The 8,041-nt window shown below is 45.8% G+C and overlaps 1 protein-coding gene across 1 annotated transcript in view; it reads left to right on the top strand.

Moving 5' to 3' along the window:
- The window catches only part of DNAJC5B (DnaJ heat shock protein family (Hsp40) member C5 beta), a 98,847-nt gene continuing 91,572 nt past the window's right edge, over positions 767-8,041 (top strand). The window contains exon 1 of the mRNA XM_013969158.2: positions 767-818. The gene's annotated coding sequence lies outside the window, so the exon portion shown is untranslated. The remainder of the gene's footprint in view (positions 819-8,041) is intronic.

The raw sequence follows: 8,041 nt of genomic DNA, 5'->3' as shown, positions 1-8,041 counted from the left end.
TTTACAGCTTATTCCTTCCTGTGCCCTCCTCAGCAAACACTGGGGCCTGATTTGGCACTGCAGCAGCACTAATCCTGGGCTTTTGAGCTTTTCTCCTTATCATCAGATCTCATGGACAACATCGGGTTACCCAGAAGTCACATTACTGGTTAATCTAGGATTGGTCTGCTAGCTCAGGATTTCTGAGTTCAGGCTAGGACGAGAATTTGCTATTTCTGGCAGCCTATATATTGTTGGGAAAATGAATGATTTTCACTGAGACTCTGTTCTCTTTCTACATTTCAAATTATTCAAATGGTCTCTTTCTGTGAGTGGATTCAGGTAAGAATTAGCCCCGTGAGGTGCTTATCGGAAAATGGTGATATTGACAAGATCCAGAGAGTATAGTAGCCTAGAGTGAAAACGGCATGTTCAGAAGGGTAGGGGACAAGACTGAAAGCACCCAGCTTTGAGATGTATCTCTGACACTTAACCACCCTGGGCCTTGATTTCCCAGCTTCAAAGTCAGGCAGTTAGACCAAAACTGAGTCATGAGGTCTACATCTCTGCCCACGTTTAAGATTCTATCATTCCGTGGGTCAGTTTAGAGATTAGGCTGTATACATTCCCAACCTCCTACCATGGGCAGGAGAGGAAGTGCTCCACTGGAGGGTCCCAGATGGACCTTTGGGAGGAGTAAGGATTCCACTCTGTGACATCACAATGTCCAGCCCAGGCTCAACCCTAGCTACTGAGAAGGAGAAGTTATCTGATATATTAAAGGTGGGATGCTACCTGATGGAGCTAGAAGGAATCAGCCAGCCATGACTCCGGTTCAGGTACGTGACATTTGCTAAACTCAGAACAAATTTACTGTGTCTAAAGGAACAAGGGGCTTCCCTGATGGCTCAGACAGTAAAGAATCTGCCTGCAATGTAGTAGACCTGGGTTCAACCCCTGGGTCAGGAAGATCCCTGGAGAAGGGAATGGCTATCCAGAGGACAGGACTACAAGATAGGTGTATCTCCAGGCTTAGGAGTAAGAGTGTAAGCACAGAGATGATGCACCAGTTACTTTCAGGCAATGTGAAGGATCCAAATGAGCAGGCCAAATGCCACAGGAGCTCCCAGCAGAAACACAGCTGTGGCATCTTCTCCAAACAGCCAGACTTCCTACTGTGAAGACAGACCACAAGGACATCTCCAAGACGGTTGGTGCCTAGTCCTCTCCCCATCCACTGAGGGGTGCAAAAGAGGCAAGGGAACCTCAACAGGTCAGTGTAAAATTATTTTCTAAAACCGTCTTCAATTAGTGCCTAGTGATGTCTATTCTTTAATCCAGGTATTCTTTTAAAAGCTTCTCCCCAGAATGATGTGAGTGGGTGCTAAGTCGCTTTAGTCGTGTCTGACTCTGCATGACCCTATGGACCGACTGTAGCCTTCCAGGTTCCTCTGTCCTTGGGATTCTCCAGGCAAGAATACTGAAGTGGGTTACCATGCCCTCCTCCAGGGGATTTTCCAAATCCAGGGATCGAACTCGAGTCTTTTATGTCTCCTGCATTGGCAGGCAGCTTCTTTACCATTAGTGCCACCTGGGAAGCCCCAAATGAGTAAGATACTGTTTGTGACCCCATGGACTATAGCCCACCAGGCTCTTCTGTCCATGAAATTCTATGGGGAAGAATAAACTAAATGAAAAACAAGTTAACTGAAAGAAGTATTTTAATAGAAGGTTGTATGAAAAAATGCAAACAAAATAAAAGGGACGGAAAAAATATTATGGATTAGCAACCAATATTGATTCTCAAGTCTGCTTTTGAAGTTTCAGGGCTTAAAAGGCAGAAGGTCACCCCCAGAAACAGTGAAAGGGAAGGGCCTTCTGGCTGAGAAGAAAGTAAAACAGTTCAGAGACTGTCTACCACTCCTCCCCCTAAAGAACTCCCACTAGTGAAATCATCGCTGGGGAGGCAGACAGTTCTGTTTTCTTTACCTTGCCTTGGGGTTTTGGCTTCTAACTTATTTGTTTCTTCCTGGAGTCTCGAGGCCCTGGGAGGCTCTGAGTGACGGCAAATAGCTGCTCTGTTTACCAGGAGGGCGGAGGGTGGGGTGGGTGCCAGGCTCTGACTCATCCACATTGGCTGCCCTCGGCACACCACGACCCCAGAGCCAAGTGCAGGACTGCTCGAGCAGGCACGCTGAGATTCGCCTGCAAGATCCAAGTTTATTGCCATGTTCCTTTCCCAAGTGGAAGCAACAGTCCAATGTCCTGACAGGTAGATTAGTTGCCCGCCAGGGACCCCAAGAGGAACAGACAAGCCGGGGAGACCCAGTCTCTATCCACAGCACACAGTTTTAACACTCTGACCTCCAACACCCTGGGAATAAATATATCTCAGCTGCAAAGCTAATATTCACTCACTCTATAAAAGTAGTAATAATCCAAAGCATGTAAATAAATCCAGAGGCTCAGATAAAAACAAAATGTGTTTGCACATTGACTTTAGCACGTATTCAACTTCCATCTAGAGAAGCCAGTATGATTTTCACAATTAGATTATGACCCCATCTCAAGTCCTTGGGAAGTAAAAGCTCATTGGTCCAGTGTTTAGACTTTATTCATTTTATAGTCATTGAAAACTACATTTGTGCTGTGCTAAGTTGCTTCAGTCGTGTCCCACTCTTTGTGACCCTATGGACCATAGCCCACCAGGCTTTTGTCCATGGGATTCTCCAGGCGAGAATACTAGACTGGGTTTCCATGCCCTCCTCCAGGGCATCTTTTCCCAATGCAGGTTTTGAACCTGCAAGTCTTACATCTCTTGAATTGGCAGTTCTTTACCACTGGTGCCATCTGGGAAGCCCTGAAAACTATGTTTAAGTTTAACCTAAAATAACACCCACAAAACACAGAACATTCTAACTTGTCTACATTTACATTTATTGACTATAATGTTCTCTGACCCTTGTGTTAGTCACACACCACAGACTTTTAGAGTTGTGGGGGGGGGGGGTAACTAAACGATCATCCATTCCAATGTCCTAATTTCCAGAAAAGGAAACCAGCAGAGAGAGGTTAAATATCTTGACTTAGGCCATTGAGCTAGTTGGTGCCATCTTGAGACTAAGGCTTAAATCCTCTCACTCTCAGCCTGGTGGCCTCTTCAGTACTCCCTGCCCCAATTCATCCTGAAGGAATTTACTGGTTCACACTTGGACTATTTTAATTTCTAAGTCAGAATATTCTAAGGTAAGGAAATCTCCTTTTATCACCTTAGTGTGGTTATTGGTAAATTCAGGTATTCTAGGTAGGTGACACTATTCACCAAAGTTCGCCCAGCCTTCAGCTCCAAACAAAACAAGCTTTGACCAAGGTCAAGAGAAAGCACCTAAGACCTCATTCAAAAGGCTGAGAATACAAAGAAAATGAATCCAGGGAAACGGATTGCCTACTCTGCCTTCTGACCTGATTTAGTTCAGTTTAGTTCATTTCAGTCGCTCAGTCATGTCCAACACTCTGTGACCCCATGGACTATAACACACCAGGCTTCCCAGTCCATCACCAACTCCTGGAGCCTGCTCAAACACATGTCCATTGAGACGGTGATGCCACCCAGCCATCTCATCCTCTGTTGTCCCTTTCTCCTCCTGTCTTCAATCTTTCCCAGCATCAGGCCTGATTAGAAGTAGTCTATGTTTTTTAAAAAAGGCATCTATACAGTTAATGAGCACTTTGCTTTATATTAAATATACAAACTTTGGCCTTTTCCAGTTTAGGTAGATCACTTTTCTTGTGTGTAGTAGTAATAGTTGTTCAGGCATGTCTGCCAGGCTCCTCTGTTCATGGAATCCTCCTGGCAAGAATACCAGAGTGGGTTGCTATTTGCTATTCCCTTCTCTAGGGGATCTTCCTGACCCAGGGATTGAACCTATGTCTCCTGTGTTGCAGGCAGATTCTTTACTGTCTGAGCCACCAGGGAAGACTTTGCTTATGTGTATGCATGTGTATACTCTGTGGTATGGATGTGTGTACTCTGTAAATGCACGTGCGAGTAAACTTAATCTGGCAGGCATGGAGGTTTACACCATCCGTGGTAATTGACCTATCTTTATTACCTAGTTTGTCTCCTATATGAGCCTTTCCTGACTTAAACCATGAATTACCATTTTGTTTAGAGTTATTGATAATTTAGGAGCAATCTTAGGCATGTCCAGAGTTCATTTTATGTAGAGTTGTCTATGTCTTGCAGCTCTAATTAATCTGTAAGTTTGAGTCCAGGCACACCCTGATACAGATACTCAGAGTTTTCTCCAACTGAATTCATTGCAAGTGTATTAACATCAGCCTAAAGTACCCAAATCTGAAAGAAAATGAAATGAAGAATTGTTTGATATAAGCACAGACCTCATTTGTATAGCCACCAGCTCCAAAGATCTGATTAATATTTTCTAGGTCACTAGCTTGTTTTTTAACTCACTGAAATGCATTTATCCTATAAGGATCTTCCATAGGCTTCTGGTTTTCCAGACAGATTGTCTTTAATAAAAGAGAATTATGAAATGATTACCAACAGGAAAGAAGATTCCATCATGGCATAGGGTTTAAACAAAGCTGTGGTAATATCTTTCAGCTTCCATATTCATTTCAAAAGTTGTGCAATAGATTGAGTAATTTTATACATCTTATCACATAAAATGGTAGGAGAAAGCTTGACTATGAAAAATGGAGAGATAAGAGGAGCTTTCATTTCAGATTCTCCCTTGTGGGTTCTGAACTTTCAAATGTCTCCAGTAAGCTGAAACATAGGTATGCCGACTGTAGTTTTGAAAAGCTTTCCACCTGAGAAATGCATCCTGACAAGTGTTATTAGCAGCTGTGGGAGAGAAAAAAGAGAAAGGGAATCTGCCTCACCGGAGATCCTGAGACATTTGATTCTCTCTCTCTCTCTGTCCCCTCCTCCTCTCCTCCCTCTCTCAATGCCGCCACCTGGGGAGCCTTGGCAAACAGCCACACCTGGATGGTTGACATATGCCAGACACTCCCTTTCAACTTAGCCCAGCCCCCATACCCACTCTCCCAAGGATTGTGCAACAAGTCCTTTGTAACCCAAGGTCTGTGAAGTCTGGAAAGGAATGTGACCCGGAGCCAACAGGCGCTGCTGCCACCAGGGCCAAGAAGGAACTCTCCTGCTGTTTACCTTGCCCTTGGGGGAATCACAGAAAGTGCAAGATGTGCTCAAAAAGGAAGGAGAATGGAGCCCTTGGCAGGAGTGAGAAGCAGACACCCCAGGGCCTTCTGCCCTCGTCTCTGCCAACCTCCAGAGGCGAGCTTTGGGTTGCTCTCAGGAGAAGACTCTGAATCAGTTTTGAGTCATTCCACTTCTTCCAGCTGTGCCTCTACTGAACGCTGTGAGTGGTAGGGCCCATTCCTCCAGTTCCCCAGTGCAGGATGAAGGGTGATCGTATTGGTTGTGTGTGTGTGTGTATGTGTGTGTGTGTGTGTGTGTGTGTGTGTTAGTCACTCAGTTGTGTCCAGCTCTTTGCAAACCCATGGACTGTAGCCCACCAGGCTCCTGCCATGGGATTTCCCAGGCAAGAATAGTGGAGCGTGTAGCCATTTCCTCCTCCAGGGTATCTTCCTAGTGCAGGGATCAAACCCACATCTCCTATGTCTCCTGCATTGCAGGAGATTCTTTACCTGCTGAGCCATCAGGGAAGCCCCACGATGTAGAATAGTTAACTATTGTATTATTTTACCAATACTGCTTATAAACAAAAGGTGGTCCAAGAAAAACAGACTTGTTAGCCAGTTGAGAAGACCACTCACTTGACAACTATAATGCCAGTATTCTTCTGCTCCTTTCAAGCATGTTTAGAATGCAAAGCCATTTCTGTCAGCAGAGGTGAAAGCTTTCCTTTCGTGTTAGAATCAGTTCTTTGTATGCTAGGAACTGACACTATCTTACTCCTCTCACCAGCATATAACTTCTTGTATCCTGTCCTTCCAAGGTGGTTATTATCCTTTCTTCTTTCTACCCCAAATGAATTCAGTGTCAATCAAATCTGTAGTTTTTGACAATGGACGATGTACCAGTATACCAGGCACAGTGGCAAAAACAAAATACAATGTTTGCCATAAACTGGGTTCTTTTAACAATTAAGGATTTAGGTGAGGAGACGAGATATATACCTGTGAAGAGTTCAAAAGCAAAGGAAGAAATGCATAACCATGTGAGAAATGATTTTATGGACTTCAGAGTGCCCAGGACTTCAAGGTGCCCAGGGCAGAGGCGAAGTTGTCTCCAGTGCTGAGGTTGCTCATCACAGCACAGTTAGGACTTGAGAGAACTTTTGAAGAGAAACAGAACAGTGACTGATGCAAGCTTGGGGAGGAAGACAATTTTCTGGCACAAATTTTGGCCCCCGCACAGTGGGTCTTGTCCCGCTCAGCCCTCATCTCCACCCTCCCCCTGCGCTTTCACAACTCCTTCTTTGCATGTGATGCGAACAGTTCACCAGGTTGCTTGGGGACAAGGAAACTGGAGTCATGGAAACATGACACTCCAGGAAGGATGAAACCCACCCTGACAGGTGCTCTCTGTGAAAGGGCCTACCTGCCGTAACCAGAGTTGTGTTGGACTTTAATTATGGACCTGGGCTTCCTGACTTTACATCCCAAGTCAACGTGTTCTAAATCTGATTCATTATCTTCCTCCAAATCTGATCTCCTTTTGTGACTCCCATCTCGGCCCATGACCTCAGCACATTCCCAGCTATTCTGGCTAGAACCGTGAGTCCCCCCTGGCACTTGGCCACCAGGCCCAGGAGGTTAGGGTTCCATATCTCTTTGGAATCCATCACTTCCTGCTGGTTCTGCTGGCTGCTGCCCTGGACCAGGCTATTTCCCATCATGTTTCCTGGGGTAAGTCATCTCCCCAGCTTCATTCCTCTGTACTCTGCTGGTCACATCTTTCTAAACCAAACTCTAGAGTTTGTCACTTGCCAGTTTTAAAACAGTTCAGGTTTCCCACTGCTTAAAAAAATGAGGACTGAACTCATCTTGGGCTTCCCAAGTGAATCAAGTGGTAAAGAACTCATTGACCAATGCAGGAGACGTAAAGGACACATGTTCGATCCCTGGTTTGGGAAGATCCCCTGGAGGACGGCATGGCAACCCACTCCAGTATTCTTGCCTGGAGAATCCCTTGGACAGAGGAGCCTGGCATGTAGAGTCCATGGGGTCACACAGAGTTGGACATGGCTAAAGTGACTTTACTTCCCTGGTGGCTCAGATGGTAAAGCATCTGTCTATAATGTGAGAGACCTGGGTTTGATCCCTGGGTTGGGAAGATTCCCTGGAGAAGGAAACAGCAACCCACTCCAGTACTCTTGCCTAACTCATCTTGGCTTTCAAGAGGTCTTTCACTTTCTCTAGCCTCCCTGGGCTGTGCCTCTCCTCGGCCAGCTGTTCACCTGGTCCTCCCCACCCTGTGCACTGGATGGATCCCTTTGCTTCCCTTTCTCCAGCTTGCCCAGAACTTTCCTGCCCCTGTGTTCTTTCTTATGCGGGTCTCTTCTGACAGCTAAAATCCTGCACGAGTCCTCCTCAAAGGGGTGACCACTTTCTTCCCCCATTATTTATGATCTCCTCATGACATTCTTATTATGTATGACCTTTTATGCTGAAGGAATAAGCTAGGTATCGTTGGAACACCAGGGAGAAGGGAGCAGAAGAATGTTTTAAGACAGGGATTAACATGTCAGAGATGATTCCCAGGTGGCGCTAGTGGTAAAGAATCTTGTCTGCCAATGAAGGAGATATGGGTTCAGTCCCTGAGTTGAGAAGATCCCTTGGAGGAGGGCACAGCAACCCACTCCAGCATTCTTGCCTGGAGAATCCCATGGACGGAGGAGCCTGGTGGGCTACAGTCCATGGGGTCAGAGAGTTGGACACGACCGAGCCACTGAGCACACAGCATGTCAAAGACTCAGAGGAGACATTCTGTCTCTTCTGACCAGTTCACAGGAGTTGGTGGAAGTCGAGTCTGAGTCGAGGGGAAGGAGCT

Source organism: Capra hircus, chromosome 14, assembly GCF_001704415.2.
Source record: "Capra hircus breed San Clemente chromosome 14, ASM170441v1, whole genome shotgun sequence".
Lineage (NCBI taxonomy): Eukaryota > Metazoa > Chordata > Mammalia > Artiodactyla > Bovidae > Capra > Capra hircus.
This window is presented reverse-complemented; position numbering and strand designations above follow the sequence as displayed.